Raw genomic sequence first — 21,710 nt, 5'->3', positions numbered from 1 at the left:
TGCACATCGGTGTCAATTACTCGAGGGAGCCATGTGTGGATAGTCTTCTTTTTCTTTAGCTTTTGTTCCGTTCACAAGCGGTGTCGGATCGTCGTGCTCGTTTTCGCCATTTGGCTCTATCAAATGCCTGATCTGGATGCAGTCTCGAGGCTTTTAAATATCCATTCACCGTATCAAGCTACAGTTGTTTCGGTCTGCCTTTTGGTCGTTTACTATCGACTTCGATGTTCAGATCAATATTGGCAAGTGAATTTTCGTTAGCGCGAATTGCGTGACCATTCCATCGAAGACGCCTCTCTCGCAATTTTTCAACGATCGGTACAGCCCCATAACGACTGCCGACATCCTCATTTCGGATGTGTTCAAAACGTGTCACGCTACTAGTCTAAAGCAACATCGTCTCTATTGCCGCAAGACGCTGTTCATTGTCTTTTATAGTCGGCCAACACTCAGAGCCATAGAGGGCGACAGGACGGACGACATTGCGGTAGGTCACGTTAAAATAAAATAGACCTGACATTATAGGTAATAACGCGCGCACTTCCAATGCTGATTTTTAACTGCACGTCAGACAAGAATTGTCCATTCTTTTGTAGGAGGTCAAAAGTTCTTCAGAGGATTCTTCTCTTGGCTAATAGTTCGCAATTTTTCTTACTAAGGAACCAAGCCTCCGAGGAACACATGCGGACTGGCGAGATCGGCGTCTTTTACAGTACAAACTTTGACGCTATAGTGAGAAGTATCGAACGGAACAGATTTTGTAAGCTGAAATAGGCTCTGTTTGCTACCAACAACCGTGCGTGGAGGTAGCAGCAGCACGTGGAATTCACACCATTCAAATCATAAGAGAAATGGAGGGCCGAATTCCCTGTCTTATATTTTTCTTCTCTTAAGTAAGATTGACTGGTTCAATCATTGAACCCTTTCGTCGTTCTATGAGGCATTATCAAGGTACTTTGATTGCACGTATTTAAATGAAATGTGGATGAATTAATCAATTCTAATCAGAATATGAACGTGACAATAAGAAGGGCACGATTCAGGAAATGATGCCTGATCAAGACGGATTCGTTCATGTTGTAATTACCAGTTGCTTTTGATGGCAAGAGCTAGAAACTTTAAAAAGCGACTTGGTTCCAGATGTTTCAGTGACTGGGATTCACACCCACTAAAACCACTTCTTCTCTCGACCTGCGCGTTTCAATGAAAATGGTTACGAAGTGTTACTTCACGAGAAAAATTGCTCCATAAGCAACCATGTTTTCCATTCATTAACGTTTGCCTTGTATCTTTTGCCCACTTTAAGCTCCATTCGATTTTTCGCTTTTACTTGACGTTTTAAGTGGTAAGGCTAATTATCAGAACACCTTTCAACTTTGTTCACTCTCTAACTCAAAACGAGCACACTAAAACCAGATATGCTCATTTTCAATTGCGTCAAGCGGAGAAACAGAGGAACGCATCTCAATGCATTGCAACAATTCCCGCAATGAATATAATGGCTCAATTGAAGTAGAATAACCTCACTATTGGCTAGAGCGATGATAGTTAAAAAGTTTTAGCTTCAGTTGGCATGGGAGAACCGGGATCCAATTGCATATTACGTTTCACTGAACACCGTCTTTGTGGGATACCCACTATAATGGTTAATTTCTGAGGCACCCGATTTGTATCGCAGCGAGTTTTACGAGAAGTAACCCTCGAATTGGTGGACCTCGGTGCAAAACCGGGATGTCTAGAGTTCTTTACTAAGGCAGGCCTAGACCGGATATCGATTGTTGCGCCGTCAATGATGATGAACCCTCAATTTTGCCAAATAGCTATTTTTGCAAATGAGTTGTTAATTTATCTATAGATATCCTTCAAGCATACAATCCCCCTCTTCTCCACCGCGTCCTTTCAAAAAAATTCTCACTTGCCTGCTTAAACCTGGTGGGAAAATTGGTGTATGCCGCGTGTTTCTTGTCGAAGTCTAGTGCTGCTCAGAGGTGGCAAGTAGGCAGATGGGGCAGACACTCTTTTTGCTGGATCAATAACAAATGGTCAAAACAGAACTCCCAAGTGTGGCACAGGGAACGCGAAGGCTCACCAGACGTTATTTGCTACCATAGTAACCGGAATGGCCTCCTAAGAGCATATGTCCCAGAAGAATTCTTGAGGAATTTGTTGTTGGCCCGAATATTTGCGGTTGGTTCATGGTGGTTGTGCCCATATCGCGGCCAGAACTATGCCCCTTAGTTATGATAATGGTTTAGGTAGGCCACGCATCTACTCGAATGAATGCTGAGCCTGTACTCAGTATTAACCAGCACCGCTGTGTCAGCCACGGTGAGACTCTGATTATAATCTCAAAAGCGATGCGTGTCTGCAGAGAACCGTTGGGTTAGGGCGACAATTGAGGTACTTACGTTAAACTGCGAAGAGTTAACTGTCAAAGTCTAGTTTGTCTGAGGCTCGCTGGCAGAGTCTTCCTGCTCTCCTCACCATTGTCTCAAAAGCTTGGCCAATTGCTGAACAGTACTTACTATCTCGACATAGAAGTGTCTGAAGTTGTGATCTCTCCCGATTTTCGGAAACGCTTCCATTTTTCCTCTGGAACGATTTTCGCACGCTTCAGTGCTGCGTTGCTAGAAAGATCTTTGAACTAGGTCTGACTACTATAGTTGTTGCATTACAACGCTTGCGGTTGATTGTAATCAACTTCAACCATCAACGTGTTCAAGGCTCGCTCATTGGAGACGAAGGGCTTTGTATCGTGTCCGGGTGTGGGATCCCAGTCGACTCACCTGTGAATGAGTAGCTGAGACAAATCAGGGTATTAATCATGAGCGAGCGCTATGCTGGCCACATTGCTTCCTACAGTGTACCGTGTCCTGTTGTCTGTCGTTACGGTCTTTAATGAAGTGCTCTAACACGTCTCAAGTGCCGGATCCGATTGGATTGCGGCATTAACAAATATTATCATTAATATGCAAAAAATAGATTCAGAGTCTGCCTTGTAATCCTTGAATATGTGCCCTTCTCCTCCACATCTACATCAGTGTAACATTCGTAGTCATGTACAATACCGTTAGGTAATCAGATTGTAGGAATCTGCACCCGTTTTCGACTTCTCAGTCGGATGACGAGCTGCTCTTACCTCACTAGCCGCCAGCAGTTTGAGTACTCCTTCTGGGCGCCTTTAATTGCCGACTAGTATAATACGAGCGATTAGAGCACAAGGCAGTCGTACGAAAGGTCGGGGTTCAAATCTCTCCGGTGGCAGTGGGATTTGTATCGTGACTGGATATCGGATACCAGTGGACTCAGCTGTGAATGAGTCAAATCAGGGTAATAATCTCGGGCGAACGCAATGCGGACCACATTGCCTCCTTTAGGGTACTGTAATCCTGTAGTATATCGTTACGGTCTTGAATGGAGTGCTCTAACACACTTCGACGCCCTGATCCAATTGGATTGTTGCGCCAACGATTATTATTATTATTCACCTTTTATTGACTAATTGATATTAAGTCTGGGATATGTAGTTTCTTCCGTGAATAGAGCCTTTAACGAAATTAAATTGATTGGTAATTTCTGGGAATTTTCTCCCTTCGACCCAGTACATTATCATCACTACTATTTACGTAGAGTAGGCCAAACCTTTAAGAGGAAATAGACAATCATGATCGCATAGATGGAGTGCGATAGGGGTGGGTGTTCTGTGATTATTTTCAAGTCAAAGGAGCCTACTTCTCTTGTTTTGAGGAGTAAGTGATGATGAGGATGTGGATACTGTTTTAACTCTGTATAGCGGTTTAAGGGTATCTAAAGTGAAAACGTAAATCAGTATTGTACAGAAGTTAACTAATTCGCATTTCAATAAATTAGTAGTTGCAAAAAAAATTAACTTAAAAAGTTCAACTCCCCTCTCCCTCGAAAGAATGCACACCAACGCCGTCACCCTACCTTTCCTCCCATCCTGCTTAATTAGTGATCATAAATTTTGCCACAAATCGAGAGCTAGGGTAGTGGTGCATCTCTGCAAAGGGCCCCATCCTTCGGAGTTCTGCATAGTTTTAGCTCCGATACGTCCAAGACAACACAAGAATACGTAGCCTACGTTTTTCAAGTCAAATTTAACATAAAAGCAATACAAGAAATAGACCATTGCCTGCGAACAGAAACATTTACTTTCTTGCTTCACTAGACGAATATGTTAGACATAAACGTGGAAATATCAATGAATCATAGCTAATTTCGGCAATTCCATTTCATCTTTCTCCCTCATAATTCTTCTAGCTCCTAATTGACTCACACCAGCATTATGCTTAGGGGTACATTTCCTGGGAATCATCCATCATTTCTTACCATACAAAGTAAGCCTTCCATGAAATGAATGGAAAATTAAGAAGTAAAAATTTGCTTACGGCCACAGATATTTATAGAGGAAACTATGTGAATGCTAACCATCATCAAACTTCAATAGTATCCGCAGCTGTCTCTACTTTGCAATGAGGTGCAATCCTACCGCCCACGCTTCTTCATCCGAAAGCAAACGAAGATTATACGAAGCAAGCGCGACGAAATGCTTAAAGCACATTGAAAGCAAAAGCAGAAGCTGTAATTGCTGGCCGCGGCCGACAGTCTGACTCGGATTCCATCATAACTGATAGATCAAAACCTGCAGTAAAGATACAGCGAAAGTTTCCCCTTCACGCCAGCACCAGTCGTGGCCACACTATCCAGATAGCAAATTTGCTCACTCTTCTAAATTAATATTAGCAATAAAATGCCGCTTACACTCAACTATGCTGCTCGAACCACGCTAATTTCATTGTTCCTCGGTCGAAAAAACTAACTAAGCGCGAACTTACACTATATACACATCACTCTGCCGAACATTGATTCAGCAACACAGTCCAAGTATCTTTCTATTCCGTATATTCATATATACTCGTACATGTCATCACGTTGAAAGCGAAAACCGTCCAATTTATTCACTCGATTTGTTCCGAAAATTTTATTCTTTTTCCCGAAAGGAGATTAATGATCCAAGATGAGTGGACGCATTCAAAGTAGCCAGAAGTATTTCCGCACAAGATACTAACCACAACACAACGAGCATTAAAGGTAATTCTATCTTTTCTTTCCGAGAATCGTGAAATCACATCAGAAACGAGGACGAGTTTGAGCTTTTGCACGTATCCATCCCTTCAGAGTCACTTATAACTACCCTGAGAAGAGAGCACGTAATACAGTCACTAACCAACAAGAGTTCTACGGGCGTACTAAAATCGTTGAGATTCACTTGTATGAGTAACTTTCGTTCGAAAGGGATGCTGCAGATACACACGACCATATCCCGAACCCGTATCCGAACTCAAACGATGTCGAGGAAAAATGGTAGTTACGTTATTATACCCTGTGGCCACCCCAGGGAGAGTTTACCGATACCCGTCTAATATCTGTGAAATATCCGTAGATACTACGACGAACGGGAAAAAGCGTATCCGTATACACTTCGGTACTCGATACACTCTGTGTGCCATAATCTACATACATTCAACTGGGCAATGTGTACTCTTGTATGTTCTAAAAGTAAACCATGGTGAGCCAGCCGCAGTCAGCCAAAAAGCAAAAGCACCCCTTGAGTTTATTTTTAATCCAATTCCCGTACTCAATCGTTATATGTAAGATAGTAGACGGCGGTGAGAACGAAGCGAACTATGAGCAGAAAAAGTATCTACACTACGGTACACTATGCTTCTTGGGGTACGTGGACGATTTCCTGCCAATATGGTTACGATACGGCTCTTGAGATAGTAGCTGGCTTGCGGTCGTTTTCTTCAATATCTAAAAATACTACAATTTATGCCCAAAAGAACCCCTCGAAACCAGCAACATGGTCGTCGCCGTTCATTCCGTCGCTATTCTGCTGTTCCGCTTCTGGAGCAGTAGAAAAAATCTGGGTTAGCGACACGATTCCACTGTGCTCCGAAAGATGAACGCAACTCCCCTGAAACAATAATAATAATAGTCGTATCTTTAAATACACACAGTACTGGATTTACACCACTACACCCTTAACCGGATAATGTACCACCATTCTACGCTTCTAGTGGCCCAGCATCTGAACGAATTCAGCATCTATTGATGCCGTTGGTAGATGAAGCCAGTGAACTAGAGGAGGAACAGAGTATGGTCGAGAACAATAAGCAAAGCCAGTATCTATACCCTCGTAAGTGAAAATGTTGTGTTCATATGCTCACTCTGGTACACAGGCGTACTGATGAGGTACCCTATTTGCAGATTTTATAGTGGTGCGGAACCTTTTTGAGACAATGATAGAAGATATTTGGATAAATCTGAGAGGAATTTTAGATACATATGAACAGAAATTAAATGCAACAAATCGACTGTAAGTGGATGTTTCTTCTATACTCAATAGAAGGTAATGCAAAAATGTTGGGAAAAGGTAAGGATACATCGGAGGATAACATGAATTGCTGCATAATAAGGGAAAGAAAGCAAAGAAAGATTTTCAAGTGAAATTAATGCAAGAGCGATTAGAGTCTACTCTAATTGCTTAACTTGAAAACGTGTAGATTTAGAATGTTTTTTGGTGGAATGGGAATTTCACATTAATCATTGCAGATGAAAGTCTGAATAATTTACAGCCATTTAGAGCATATTTTTCAAGTTCAGTTAATTAAAAAACAACTCATTATAACTGATCCTCCTAAATTATTCTTTTTTTCAATTTTTGATGAACTCAGATTTACTATATCTGATGTGCTTTTAGATATGTAATCTAACTTTATTCGTTGTTGATAATTAGTTGGCACTTATGGTGGCAGTTATCGCTTAATTATTTCCCATACTCTGGTGTGAATGACTGCCATATCCTAATCAGTAAAAGAATGATCCGATTTAATGGTTTTAAAATATTTGCAACTTCAGTAAGGCTAAACACTTTCTATTACAATAGAATCTTCACCAGATTCGAATGACCTGTCTATTCTACTGATTCCACTTTCTTCCTTGCGTCATATCTAGGGTCAGCTCCGTTAGTTGGAATCATTGCCATTCCCAGATCTCCTCAAATAAACTTACTAATATATTATCAACTTTTAGAAATTTAATGAAAACCCCCCTTAAATTCATTCATTTCGCATACACATACCAAATTTCATGGAAATCTGGCCATTAACGTCAAACTTATAGCAGTTCAAACTTAGCAATTTCGAGCGAATTTACTGCTTCTAAAGCCATGCAAATAAGATGCTGACGTCATAATTAACGAGAGTAATTGACATTCGCATGAAATATTAGAGTCGCATTTATGAAGAATCTACTTCTTAAGTTCATCCTAGGAGTACTAAATTTTTGCACCGGCATAGAGGACAGTCTCGTGCATACAAGTTTTATGGAAATCCAACTATTAGTATCAAAGTTATAGCAGAGCAAACTGATCCATTACGTGCGAATTTATCGCATTCTAAGCCATACAAATAAGATGCTGATGTCATAATTAACGAGAATAATTGATATTCCAATTAAATATTAAAATTCCATTCATGAAGAATCTACTTCTCCCCAGCCATTTTTTAAGGTTTTGTGTGAAACAAAACCTTATTAGAATCGAGACGGTGTCTGTCTGTCCGTCTGTCTGTCTGTCTGTCTGTCTGTCTGTCACACCCGATTTATTCGCAAACGACTAGACCGATTGTCACGAAAATTGGTGAGAGTATGTAATCTGGTGATCCCTTTACATGGAGTAAGTGGCGCCATCTTGTGTTAAGTTTAAGGGGGGGCTCCCCATACATGTGAATGGAGGGTGCAAATTTTTTTTTCACAGAATGTAGCCATGTAGGGTATCAAATGAAAGGTCTCAATTAGTACTTTTCGAGCCTGGTTCAATATTTGATATTAGATGAAACGTAGGGGAGTGAGGGTTCAAAATATGACCCCCAAAAAGTGTAACAGGTCTCGTTCTCAGAACCTATCCAACCGAAAAATCTGAAAAAAATCACAGTGGTACATCTCTACGAAATCTAGGCCTCAAAATATATCCGGTTCCGATATCTGCACAAATAAAGTTAATAATAGTATATTTCCACATTTTAGAAGTTTACCCGGCACCCCCCCTTATGTTCATCCCAGAAGTACAAAATTTGGCATGCGTGTAACGAAGAACATAATGCACAGTTTGGTCAAGTTTGAAGAAAATCCAACTATTATTAACAAAGTTATAGGGGGTGAAACTTTACAATTTTTTGTGAATTTCGTGCACTCTACAACCTGCATGACGTCATCATCACATATCAATTCGTCAATACCACAACGAAATGAGTTCTTATGAATTGGGTCGCAGAGAATTATTTTGTTTTAGTTTTTTAGTTATTTGTCAGCCAGACATGTGTGTATGTAGGTATATAATAGATGCGTGCTAATGAACTTTGCGGGTAGTGCCTAATTCAGGTAGATATATGAAGTTAATCGGAAATATGGGTACGATCAATTTATATACGTGTATATATGTGTACAGTATTCGGTAATAGGCAGTTTGTTTGTTTAGGGTGAGCGTGATATCTATGGCTGTAATATGTACGTATGTCTCGTAGTTTGGAAAAATATGAAGGATTATGTTGGATTTGTAGCTATATACGGACAGAAAAATGTGCGTTGAAGTTTCTCACATAAGATGAACACAAAACCTTTATACCCGAAGCGCGAGCTTCCGGTATTCCGACTTGTTTGTATCTGTTCTAGGTTAAATTCTTCGCATTTACTAATAATATTAAACTTAGAGTGTGAAGCGTATGAGGGTGACTATTATCAATGAATTCTAGTCTCTGTCCCGTTCACAAGGGGGATCGGTTCGTCGTGATCGGTTTCGCCATTTTATTTTATCAAATGCCTGATCTGGATGTAATCGCGAGGCTTTTGAATCTCCGTCCAGCGTATCAAGCCACTGCCTTTTGGTCGCTTATCATTAAATTCCATGTTCAGATCAATATTGACAAGTGAATTCTCGTTAGCGCGAATTACGTGACCATACCATCGAAAACGCATCGCTAGCAGTTTTTCCACGATTGGTTCAACCCATATGGATCGCGGATATACTCATTTTCGATGTTGACGCTACTAGTTCAAAGGAAGATCTTCATCTCCGTTACCGCAAGACGCCGTTCATTGTCTTTTATAGTCGGCCAACAGAGCGGTAGACGGATGACATTGCGATAAATTTTAGATTAGAGATGTTTGCTGATACGTCGATCACAAAGAACACCAGTTGTGGAATGCCACTTCATTCAGGTTGTGTTAATGCGTGAAGCAGTTTCATAACGCAGTTCTCCATTGGCTGACAGCATTGACCCGAGTTATTTAAATCGCTCTGCTCTGGGCAGGTTACTGCTATTGACAGAACTGAACGATTTAAATATCTCGAGTCAATGCCAATGGAGAACTGCGTTATGCTCCTCACATAGAAAATTTTCTTAATTTTGTCATTTGTTGAGAAGGTGGGGAGTGCGGAGGTTTGAAAATAATAATTTCTTTAATGGACGTATTCTCAGAAACTACTCAATCCAAAAATCCGAAAAAATCAAGAGGCTGCCACTATAAGGTCCCTAGGCTCCGAAATACCCTCCATACCGATATCTCTTCAAATAAAGTTAATAATAGTAGTAGTAGTACTTTAATTTTAATATATAAGACATTACTATAATTTTTAGTAATTGGCTGCAAACCCCCCTTAAGTTCATCCTGCCACCACAAAATTTTGCAGCAACGTAGTCTTTGACATAGAACATCTTACCAAGTTTGGTAAAAATCTATTATTAACAAAGTTATAATAGGTCAAAGTTGTCGCTTCTTTGCAAATTCTAGACTTTGAAATTCAATATCACCCAAAAGTGGATATTCTGACATAATATATGCATATATTACATGCGACGTACTAATGGGGCAAATGCACACTCAAATGTCTTTATAAAAGAAACTCACAAAATCTTTCATACCTGAAGCGTCAAGCTTCCGGTTTCCCGATTTGTTTAAGGTTTAATGGGAAATAATAAAAGCCTATTTTTATTCTACCAAAGAGGCATTATAAAAAAGTCATACACGAATGGGATTATTTATGATATGAAAAATATAAGCTAATTAGCTAGTTAAATAATTTATTTTGTCAATAATCGGAGAATCCAGTTATAGATCCAGTTATATAAAGATTTTATGAGCTGGACAAAGTAAGGAGAGAAGGTAATGCCTGCAGCCGGTAATACCTCTCAGTAATTTAAGTAAATGTGTAAATGTGTGTAAATAGATAAATGTGCTTATCACGTTATCAGTACAGGTAATCCTTCTAATGTAATTCCGTTTTCGTGTTCTATAATGCCACCAACATTTCGACGCATGGAAGCTTCCTTATTTATACTAAGCAAGTTATCCTTTCATTTACTGGGTGTCCCTAAGTTAATTTGTTTTTCAACAAAAAAAGCTACAGTCACTAACATCTATCAGCTTTTGCGGATCTAAGGGTGTAGGTATCTTAAAGGCAGAGAGCAGACTGATTCTTCAATAAAGAGGACGTTTTTGGTGCATCTTTTCTAAGGTTTAGACAGGATTTCGTCCATCTCTTGCTTGCATTAACTTCAAATAGTCAAGCCTACCACCTAGGTAGGGGCTTTGCTGTTCGCGAGGACCACCAATTCGATACCCCTTAAAGCTGTCTGGCATTCTGACCTACGCCATCGCTCCATCTCAGACAGGGTCTGCCTCGTCTTCTTTTTCTACCATAGATATTGCTCTTATAGACTTTTCGTGCTGAATCATCCTCATTTACACGGATTAAGTGCCCCTTCCACCGCAAGCTGTTGAGCCGAATTTTATCCACGACCGTCGTTATGTAGACTACAAAATCGTCCATCCTCATATAGGGGCCAAAATCCTTCGAAGGATCCTTGTCTCGAAAACACCGAATCGCACTGGTCAGACGAAAACAATAAAGATAGGAGACTACAACTTTGAGACCGTTGAAAATTTCTCCTATCTAGAGTCAAAAATCACATCTGATAACAGCTATGACGATAAAATCTGCGCACGGTTGTTGGCTGCCAATAGAGCCTATTTCAGTTTACAAAAACTATTTCGCTCGAAACGTCTCACCATAGGGTCAAAGCTCTTACGGTATAAGACTATGCTCTTGCCAGTCCTTATATATTCCTCGTAAACTTGGATTCTTACTAAACAAATTTGCGGACTCTTGGCCGCGTTGGAGAGAAGAGAGATTTTCGTTTGCAGAAAAGACTTCAAATTACCCCATTCTGTCAAGTGATGTTTAAGAGCAAAAGGGAGGGGGGCGATTATATGGAGTGAGACCGCGTGAATTTTGCCACAATCATTTCTTTGCTGTTAATAGAAGTGCAGATATCTCCGTCTGGGAAACGTTGCATTTCTGTGGTAGAATTCTGCTTCGCAGCATTCGTCTATTTATCCTTATTAGCATATCATGTGGGTAGACGTCTCTTCGTGACACCAAAAAGAGATCATCTTTCGGTCACGCGGTGTTTGACATGCTATCAAGGATGCTATTGCAAAAGCCATCTGAAGAATAATTCTACCTCTTGTGTGCAAAGTATGTAGACGGATATCATCGTAAGGATGGTATCAGTAGATTTTCTGGTAACACTAGCACTAGCTACAATAGCATTCCACAGTGGTGAATACTGAGCTGCACGGGAAGCGTATAATACAATTAGCAACATACTTCAGTTCATTATATGAATCAGCACTTACTCGTGTTACTAGTTTTTTTTTCAGACCTGTGAAGTGGCGATTCTTAGTCTCCTTTCCATTCTTCAGATCTGAAGGCTTTTGACTTTTTTCTGTTTCATCTGCCATCTGCGGGGGTTAAAGTGGTTTGTATTAAATTTTTTTCTTTATTCTTCTGGTTTTTCGTATTCGGCTCAGGGTAAATGCACATCTATTCTTTCATTTTCTTCACTTCTCTTGGCTCAACTTCAGTCTAGTCCCCTAGCGGGCGTAGATGTTAACTATTGGCCGGAAAACCTATTTTGTTTTAATTGTCGCCCCCTCCCCCTGCTTCCTCCTTTGTTAACTAAGGTTCTGTCGGGAGGCTGAGATGCAGTCTTTAGCAGCCTAATGACACTGTATGCTACTTCAATCCTCTTGTCCCGTAATTTGCTTCCCTTCTCTCCAGTATCCCAGGGCGATCAAGGAGCCTCTGTTTCTCAAACGCCCGGATTTCGCTGAAAACATCTGTTTGCTCTCTCGCCGAGTCATGAACCTTGGCGAAATGGCTCTGGATTTGGAAAGAGTCCACCTTGATATTAGTTCCTGCCGCCGGTGACACCGGCTTGATGTCACCTAATGTATTGAGAGTGTTTACTGCTGTCACTCCAAAGCTCCAAGCCTACGTTAACACTTGTCCTCGGCGTGCTATGCTTGGCTATGCTATGCGATGGAATCCACCTTCCCACTCCCGACGAGTAAGTCGCGCTAAGAATCACATGACACATAAAAGTAGAGGAAGTCTGTAGGGGCGAAGTTCTGGGATGAGCTGAAGTGGATTTCATCAAAGCGGTAACGATGTGCGTAGGCGTTGTAGATGTAATAAGCTCCATTTAGGAGATGTTGACCACCATATACATATAGGGAACTTCTCTAACCTAATTCTCTGCAAACCTTTGATATCGACGGATTATTGGAGTAATTCTAAATGGATTTAGCTAGCGTTTTTGAAATGTTTTCTACGACCCCTGCGGGTGGTATAATCTGAACTTGTTTTGGTTTTCTAGACAAGACACTACGAATGCTGCATCTATTACTTAAACCACATTTTCTGCCACAATGTTTACAATATTCGTAAATTTTTCATAATTAAGCCCATCATTTTTATATGCCAATTGGCAAGGCAACTTTTGCCAACTTTGCAGGTCTACAATTTTAAAGTACTGTTACAATAATGCATATTGAAATTTAGATGAAATATCGATCTTGAAATTGTTTGAACAGTTATATCTTCAAAGTAATGATGACTTTTCAAATCGAAAAAATATCCATTTATAAGAAAGTCCATATAGTATCCGCAAATTGTATCAAATCTGGGATTAAATGATTAGGGGAGTGGAAAATTCTGGTTTGGTTGGGAAAGTCAAGCTTTTTGACACTATTCACGAAAAAGTCTATAACTCTGAAACGGTAATAGATAAAGTACCCATTCCATGGGCCAATTTTCCTCAAACACGTGGTACTATCCATCATTAAAATTTCGACCATCGTGATTGGGAAACCCTGTATAGAAAAGAAGCAACACATGCAGTCGTTGTCACCAGCTCCTCTTTAAAAATGGTTCTGGCTCCGGTTGAAAAAGGAGAAAGAAAAATTCATTATATTTTCAATGACTAAAGCATGTGAGCAATTTTGAAAGTAGCTTAAGTTTTCTTTGAGTCGAGTCTGTTGAGTATTTTGGCCCCAAATGATTTTCAATGGAAAGTCCTGTTGGTTAAAGACCTGGAAATGAGTTGGTTTAGAGTAGAAGCGACCGTGGATGCATCTTAAACAAAAATAAATAACAAATCTATTGTTGATAATCCTATGCTGGGGAAAGCAGAAAGGGAGTTATATGTAAGTGGTTATATTTAAACGAAACCCGAAATCAACCTCACGGATACCAGCCTTCAACATTTTGATTTGAGGGTGATCCAAATCAATTCCCTCCGATCAGAATCCTCTTATAACTTATTCTTGACACAACAACGGAATTTCATATAAAAATGCTTTGATTTTGGGAGTTCCATTTTAGCATTTGACGTGGCATATAAATGAATAACTTGCAAATGTTCTATATCAATCGAATTGACTGAACTTAATAAGCTAGTAAATGTGTTCAACCAAAGAAAGTATGAAAGCCAATTATCCTTCCAACAAAGTGTACAAATAGACAATGGCTTTTGTGTTTCATACTTTGTCCATAGAAAATAGTAAAGAACAAAGTGGAAAAAAGTTTTAATATTAATGAATTAATGCGAACTATAGCTTTAAATTCGTGAAAGTATATGAAAATCGTTAAGTTGGAGTGTAAAAAGGCAAGGTCAAAGATCAAAAATGCAATACTTGCGCACTTAGGCCGCAACCAACAAATCAGGAGTCTTTAAGCTGACGCCCCACGTGGATCCAACCATTATAGCATTCTGAAGGTAGATAGTTTACAAAGACGTCGATTTTCATCAGCGGTATAAACAGTAATACATCAATTTAACAACTTATTGGGTTGTGTCTGGATGGCCTAGTCGTTAGAGCGTTAAGCTGTTAGAATGGGACGTTACGGTTTACATCTTCATAGTGGCAGAGCGTTTTGTATTCTAATTAGATATCGGATAAAAGTGGATTCAGCTATAAATAGGTACTTGGGTCCAGGGCCAAAGAGAGAAAATTCGGGCTTGAAGGGAAAATTATGCGGAAAATGGGACCCGATGTGAGAAACAGACCGGTCTGGGGAGCAAATTATTTTTTATATTAAAATTTCTATTCCGAATCCCTCAAAATACTCCGGACCCGAGGGAACCTCCCTTTCCACCCCCTCTTGTTAGGCTTGCTTGAGTCAAAATCAGAGTAATATTACTAATAGACATTTGGCAAGGTCCAGCCCATAAGCTGGTGACCAGAACGACAATTCAAGAAAATATATGTAACTCATTGGTTCAAAATTAGGCCTTGAAATCAAAATACTGCTTTACCAGGCACTTTTGGAACCAAAATGGTCATATGTAATCTAATTTTGGTTTAAAAAGATCAAACCTGTACATACTCCATGAACAATTACCAGCGTAATGTATATTCAATCAAAAAACAAACAGGCAACACGGGGAAGTAAAAAACTCCATTATACAATACATAGTTAGCTCGGAGAACGTGAAATAGAAGCAAATGAAAACGAAGCCACTCATAATTCTGACAGCAAAAGTAGGGGTATCCATGGTTTACCAATGCGCTCAAAAACGGGACAAATTGTACCAACTGGTCCTCCAGGTTTGGGGTTGGGTAGGGCTGGCAACCCTACACGGAAAACCGAAGTTACGAAGCCACAACAGGAGCCTCGGACTGGACGGATTACACAACGACAAACCCGGCAACGATAAAGGAATAACGATAAGCGCATTTGCTCATGAAACATGCGCTCCCTGTGCAGACCGAATGGTTCTGAGCAGCTAACCGATACCCTGTCCCAACGTTACAGGAGATGTGTTGGACAGGGACCGGTTTCCTGGAGAAGAGTCGCTACACCATATATTATAGTGGCCATCCAGTAAATCATGTGCTCGGAGTAGGTTTTTTAGTCAGCCAAAAAGTGAAACCTGTTGTTATCGGCTTTGAAAATATAAACGAAAGGCTATGCACTCTGCGTTTGCCAGGCAAATTTAGAAATATGAGCCTCATTAACGTTCACACCCCTGCAGAGAAGACTGCAAAGTCGGAAAAGGATACCTTCTACGAGGCAGTAGAACGAACCCTCGAAGCTTGCCCTGGATATGATATCAAAATTATACTTGGGGACTTTAAGAGCCAAGTAAGGACAGAGCCTGTATTCAGGTGATACGTTGGCTCCCATAGCTTACGTCAAAATACAAATGATAACGGACTGCGGATTCTTCAATTAGCAGTGTGACACGAAATGGTTGTTGAAAACACCTGGTTTGCGCGGGAAGCGATCCACAAACATACATGGGCCTCTCTAGACGGGACTGCTTTCAACCAAATTGACCACGTGTTGATCGAACGCCGCCACCACTCAGCCTTGATAAATGTCAGAACATATAGGGGGGCCAATATAGACTCGGATCACTATCTCGTTGGCATGGTACTCCGCGCTCGAATAACAATACCACCTAGAATCCCATCTGACAATCAGGTGAGAGTGAACATTGAAGCCATCCATAACACAGTCCTCCGCGACACCTATAAGAGGGAAATGGATGCCGCAATAACCGCAGTCAGCAGAGGTCCTGGAGATGAAGCATCAACAAATGATCTTCACAATCACCTGAAGAACGTTATCATGGATACGGCCACAAACATACTTGGCCCCAGCCGCAAAAGGAGTCGGAACGGCTGGTTTGACGATGAATGTAAGCTAGCAACAGAACGGAAGAACGTCGCATACCGAGTAATGTTGCATTCTCAAAGAACGCGGGCACGCGCAGAGACTTATCACGAACTCCGTCGAGCGGAGAAGCGACTTCACAGACGGAAAAGGGAAGCCTGGGAGAACCAACAAGTCTGTGAACTAGAAAAGTAAAGGGAGCAACTGCACCAGGCGCGGAAGTTTTACCAACAAGTCAGCAGGATGAAGCCTTATACACCTCGATGCTCATCCTGCCGAGACAAAGAGGGAAATCTGATTTCCGATAGAATGGGCATATTGGAGTAATGGGTTGAGTACTTTGATGAGGTACTGAACAACCAGAACATCGGCGAGTTGGAGGTCCCGCCAACTGAAGCGAACCGCCAAATACAGCCACCATCAAGTATAGGAGAAACAGTCCGTGCAATGGAATTACAGCCGAATTGGTTAAATATGGAGGCGACCAATTACACCAAGTGGTTCAACAACTTGTGCTCAAGGTGCATAGCCAGGATAAAACTGTACACGGTAATGAGAGAATTCGATATCCCGACAAAATTGATAAGACTGACTAGGCTGAACCTGACCAGTGTGCGGGCCAGACAAAAGCAGCAGGATTACTCTCAAGACCATTCGACATCAACAACGGTCTACTACAAGGGGATGCCCTATCATGTGTCCTCTTTAACCTGGACTTGGAGAAAGTGACTCGTGATGCTGAGCTAAATGCAAGAGGTACGATCCTCTTTAGGTCCACCTAACTACTGGTCTATACTGACGATATCGATCATGGGAAGAACCATCCGAGACGTACAAACTGCCTTCATCAGATCGAACAGGCGGCGCGAGATCTTGGGCTGCACATCAATGAAGGCAACACAAAGTATATGGTGGCAACGTCAGCACCAAAAACTAACCAACCAACAACATCAAACCGCACTGGTCAAACAGGAATAATAAAGATAGGAGACTACAACTTTCAGACCGTTGATAATTTCTCCTATCTAGGGTCGAAAATCACAACCGATAGCAGCTACGATGCCAACAGAGCCTATTTCGGGTTACAAAAACTGTTCCGCTCGAAACGTCTCACAATAGGGTCAAAACTCTTCCTGTACAAGACAATGATCTTGCCATGTATTCCTCGGAGACTTGCGAACTCTTGGCCGCATTCGAGAGAAAAATCCTCCGAAGAATTTTCGGCCCCCTGCATGAGGATGGACGATTCCGTAGCCTACATCACGACGAAGTCTATGAGCGATACCATGACCGTCAAGTTGTGGATCAAATCCGGCTCAATAGGTTACGGTGGGCGGGTCACTTAATCCGTATGGATGAGGATGATCCCACCCGGAAAGTTTATAAGGGCAATATCTATGGTAGAAAAAGAAGAGGCAGGCCCTGCCTGAGATGGAGCCGTGGCGTGACGTCAAGCAGCTTTTAGGGATATCGAGTTGGTGGACCTCGGCGCAAAACCGACCCTGCAGGAGGAAATGTGATCAGCGTTGCGCTCGCCCGTGATTATTACCCTGATTTGACTCAGGTACTCACGATACAAATCCCACTGCCCTATGAACAGTGAGGTTTGAACCACGATCTTCCGTATGACAGCCTAGTCTTCTAATCACTGAGTCATCCGCATACATAAGAAAGGTGGAAACGTAAGAAAGTTGGAATAAAAAAAAATGACTTTAAGGACTGTAGTTGATGAGATTATTACGATTGTGGTGTCTGGCAAATTAGGTTAAAATACGCAAGTTGGTGATGATGTGGAGACATCTGAATATGTAGCACGCCTACTTATTTAATAGGAAGAAAAGTGCAGTGGTCGGTGTTTTGCCTTGTAGAGTGGATCGGCAGGAACAGACTTACTTGTAAAAGTGGTTAGAAATATCTTCACGACAAATATGCATCTGAGCACTTTTCATATGTATCTTCTGTTCCACGTATAATTGAAAAGTGATAAAGGGGATCGTTTTTAGTTATGTTAGGAAAAATCAAAAAAACTTACCTTGCGGTGTTAGCTCTTTGACGAAATTCTGGGTTCCGTTATTTGTTGAAAACTTCTGAATACCCCAATTACAATAAAAACACTACTAATTTTCCAACAATTGACAATCGGCTGCCCACCACGCTCACAAGACGACTGTGCAATTCAACAAGAAAAAAATTAATGACTACCCTAAACTCTGCTCTACTGTTTTTCGTGCTCCATACATTGTGCTCGTATGTTATTGGATAGTGCTCAAACTTTGCTCGTTTTTAAACTATAGTCGAAGAAGATAGATATATACCGGCACATGGATATATGTGCATATGTACATATCTGCTTTATAACCAGCGCCGAATGATTTTTCATTAGACTGGGTGTAGGTACAAAGAAGGAAATCAGTCTCTTTTAAATGTGTCTTATGCCTCGAAAATAGACTTATTCATTTTGCATGGTGGTATGCATGGGATATGCGATGAATGTAGTCACAAATTGTGCATAAGAATATATCCGTTCCTGAGATACTCAAGAGTATTGTGATTCCCTTGAACGTTCAAGTAGTTTTTACCCTCCTGCTTTATTTTGTCACAGAATTGCCACCCCCTCAAACACGATGCTAGCACCAAACTCTCGAAAACCAAAAATGCCCCTGCAACGATTACTGCCAGAAACATTAACATTGTAACCAAGTATCGTAATAGTTGGTTCGTCATCGCGAGATAAACTCACAACCGTCTTAAAATAGATTTTGGTATTTTTAAAACGATGTTAACATTGATCGATGCACAGTATGTACATTCATGGCGGGATTAACGCCATAGAATCTGCAGAGATACGTTCATCCGGGAAAGAATGTAAAAAGACAGGGGGACGACAACTGCATGCGTTATATCGAGATCACGCCAAGCGCAGAGGGAATGTTCCTTCACCGTCGTTATCTGCGTACTCCAATATTATGACTAGTGTCGCATGCAGCCCACGTTGTAATCGCTAAAACAGATATACGGGGAAGCATGTTCACAACTTTCTACTTCTACGCGTCTAATGTAAGTATCTGCGAGCTCCGCAGTGCTATCCGGCCGATGAACGCGACTCTATGGAGACGATACACAAATTCTACACTAACTGATTTGTTACGAATCGAATTGTTCTAAACATAACGCACTACTGTTGAGGACGGATACACGACACCTAGAATGACATTGCATCACCGAGGGGTGCCAATACCTCCGGTGAGGAAAGACAATAGAGTGCATCGGGTACTTACCTTCAGAACACCACCAGGTCAAGGCCAGGACTTTGCAAACACTAGACTCGAGCCCGTACGTACTTCAATCCGACTAGAATAGTAGCACAACACCAACTATATTCATGATTTTTCCTTCGACATCATACGCCCGTAAATGTAATCAAAAACAGCCATCCATATACTCCTCGTACTTAAATGTTATTTTTACTTTCCATCTCAACCGAACTGAGAGCAGTAGTCATCATCATCATCTGTAGAATCGAATCATCACCAACAGCATCCTCAACAACATTCATACGTACCTAAAATTAGTTCACATACTCGTAGCCAGTCACAGAATCACTGGGGATTGTGGATGAAAGTTAAATTTATAACGTCTGGTTGGCATGGCCCTGCAGATACACAGATACATTGCGTTCATTTGTAATGCAACCTAAAATAGATTGATTTTCACAATATTCTACTATTCTCCGAAGAAACCATGCATTCAACTGGGACCGACTGAACGTTCAGCAGATTCATTTGAATTAGAACGACAGCCCTCCTTCTGCTTCACGACATTATTCATCATGGAAGTATCTTCGCTGTTTGGATAGTTAGTGAATTTGATTCGATAAAGCAATTTTTAATTTGGCCCATAACTTTATAACTTTAACTATCCCATACTGTTCTGTAAGAGTGTACGCCACAGCTATGTACGCATGTATCGTAACTGTATTTTTAGTAGTTGAGTATATCTTTTGCTCTACATTTCAGATAAGATGTTTACATACACTCTGTTAGTAGGAGAACATGCATTGAGTGTATAGCACAAAGCTAACTTAAAAATAACGTTAGGAAGTAGCTAGTACACTCTGATTTCGATACTGTAACCAAGCAGCGATTCGAAGAATAAACGTTCGGAATTGGTTCGATTTGTTTTTTTTTCTTCGAATATTATTCGCTTGACTAGCGTATCTAATTATACCCACTTTGAAGAGGAATTGCGCAGACACATACAGTCGGGAAAATCGCTTAATATTTAAACAATATGAAACAATAAAGTTAGTGAGAAAAGTTGAAGCGAATACTATTGGAAAAATCACCAAAAGCTTATATCTTTGATATGCATTGATGAATTTTAAGTATTGTTCAACGGTATACATCTACGCATAAGTGCAGATGTGGCTTTATATCGTACGACGATGAATTATCGAAAACAAATCTACCAGGAGGTATCTCGTTTTGAGTTGGAGTGTCCTTCATCTCGATAGTGCAGTAGGCACTTTATGTTCTCTATCCATCAAAGATACTTTACAAGTAAACCATCCTTCATTGGGAAGTGGATACTAATAAGGACTCTCGCTTTTTTGTCGGTGTAGTACAGTCCTACCCAGTAAAACTATCGCCCCAGTTCTATTCACCTTGAAAAAAAAAACAAATAAAATGGGCTCGATTTTTTTAAACGACTTTCTCTATGCAACTTGAAAAACGGATGCAGGTAGACTTTCATTTTCGCTTTGAATTACAGGCACTACTGAGTCAACCATTCTTTGGTCATGGGCAGTCCATAGAAGTTCCCGAAATTTGGTGATAGAGAAAGCAACTGCTTCCTCGTATTACCAAAGCAATTCCTTTTTGTATATAACTTGTACCATATAATTAGTTTGAATACTGGAAAGAATGCCTGCCCTGAAGAATGGCTCAAGTTGTTCCCGAAATACTATTACTTGCGATATAAAAATCCTTACTAGCGACGGAAATTATGGTTTCAATTGTATTTATCTTCTTCGGTAGAAGCATAGACCAAAATTATCGTTTAACTTTCCTGACAGATAAAGTAATCTTCGCCTGTGGTTATTTTCCTTGTGTGAATTTCCCTATTCTGTACAATTCGGTTCCTAATCCGGTATTCGGTATATAGTATATGAAAGTCCCTGGGGGTTTAAAGTGATTACCTGCCGCGTAGGCATAATCCCACGGTCCTCTTCGGACACGGATTGATTTTGTGACCACAATCAGAGTCCCGCCATGGCTACCATAGCGGTACGGTTTATACTGAGTGCAGGCTCAGCATTCATACCAGTGGATGCAAGGCCTATCTAACACCTCTGCCGCAACTAAGGGGAACGGCACCCGAGTTGTACAGCGCAACTTCACGCTTGAGCTCCGAAGAGCTCTGCCCGCGATGTAGGCATTACCACAACGACCATGAAACTCCCATTAGGGGGCTAACCGCAAATAACCAGGCCGAGAACACATCCTCCAGCAATTCTCCTGGAGCATATGCTCTTAGAGGGCCATCCCGGTTCCCATGGTACCAGATAAACTCCGGTGAGGCTTCGTGGTAGAGCCACTTCAGA

The 21,710-nt window shown here is 40.9% G+C and overlaps 2 protein-coding genes across 5 annotated transcripts in view; one reads left to right on the top strand and one right to left on the bottom strand.

Moving 5' to 3' along the window:
• Positions 1-21,710, top strand: part of LOC119654380 (carboxypeptidase Q-like) — a 66,326-nt gene that overhangs the window by 21,291 nt on the left and 23,325 nt on the right. The gene's annotated exons all lie outside the window — the stretch shown is intronic.
• The window catches only part of LOC119654381 (probable serine/threonine-protein kinase DDB_G0288147), a 38,445-nt gene that overhangs the window by 10,682 nt on the left and 6,053 nt on the right, over positions 1-21,710 (bottom strand). Inside the window, exon 1 of one of the 4 annotated variants that reach the window (XM_038059743.1) lies at positions 19,387-19,595. The exons of 1 other annotated variant lie outside the window; for it this stretch is intronic. The gene's annotated coding sequence lies outside the window, so the exon portion shown is untranslated. Of the gene's footprint in view, positions 1-4,782; positions 5,361-18,140; positions 18,255-19,386; positions 19,596-21,710 lie in introns of those variants that run through there. 2 more of the 4 variants (XM_038059745.1, XM_038059744.1) reach the window with 2 other exon arrangements.

This window comes from Hermetia illucens, chromosome 4 (genome assembly GCF_905115235.1).
Source record: "Hermetia illucens chromosome 4, iHerIll2.2.curated.20191125, whole genome shotgun sequence".
In the NCBI taxonomy this organism is placed as follows: domain Eukaryota; kingdom Metazoa; phylum Arthropoda; class Insecta; order Diptera; family Stratiomyidae; genus Hermetia; species Hermetia illucens.
This window is presented reverse-complemented; position numbering and strand designations above follow the sequence as displayed.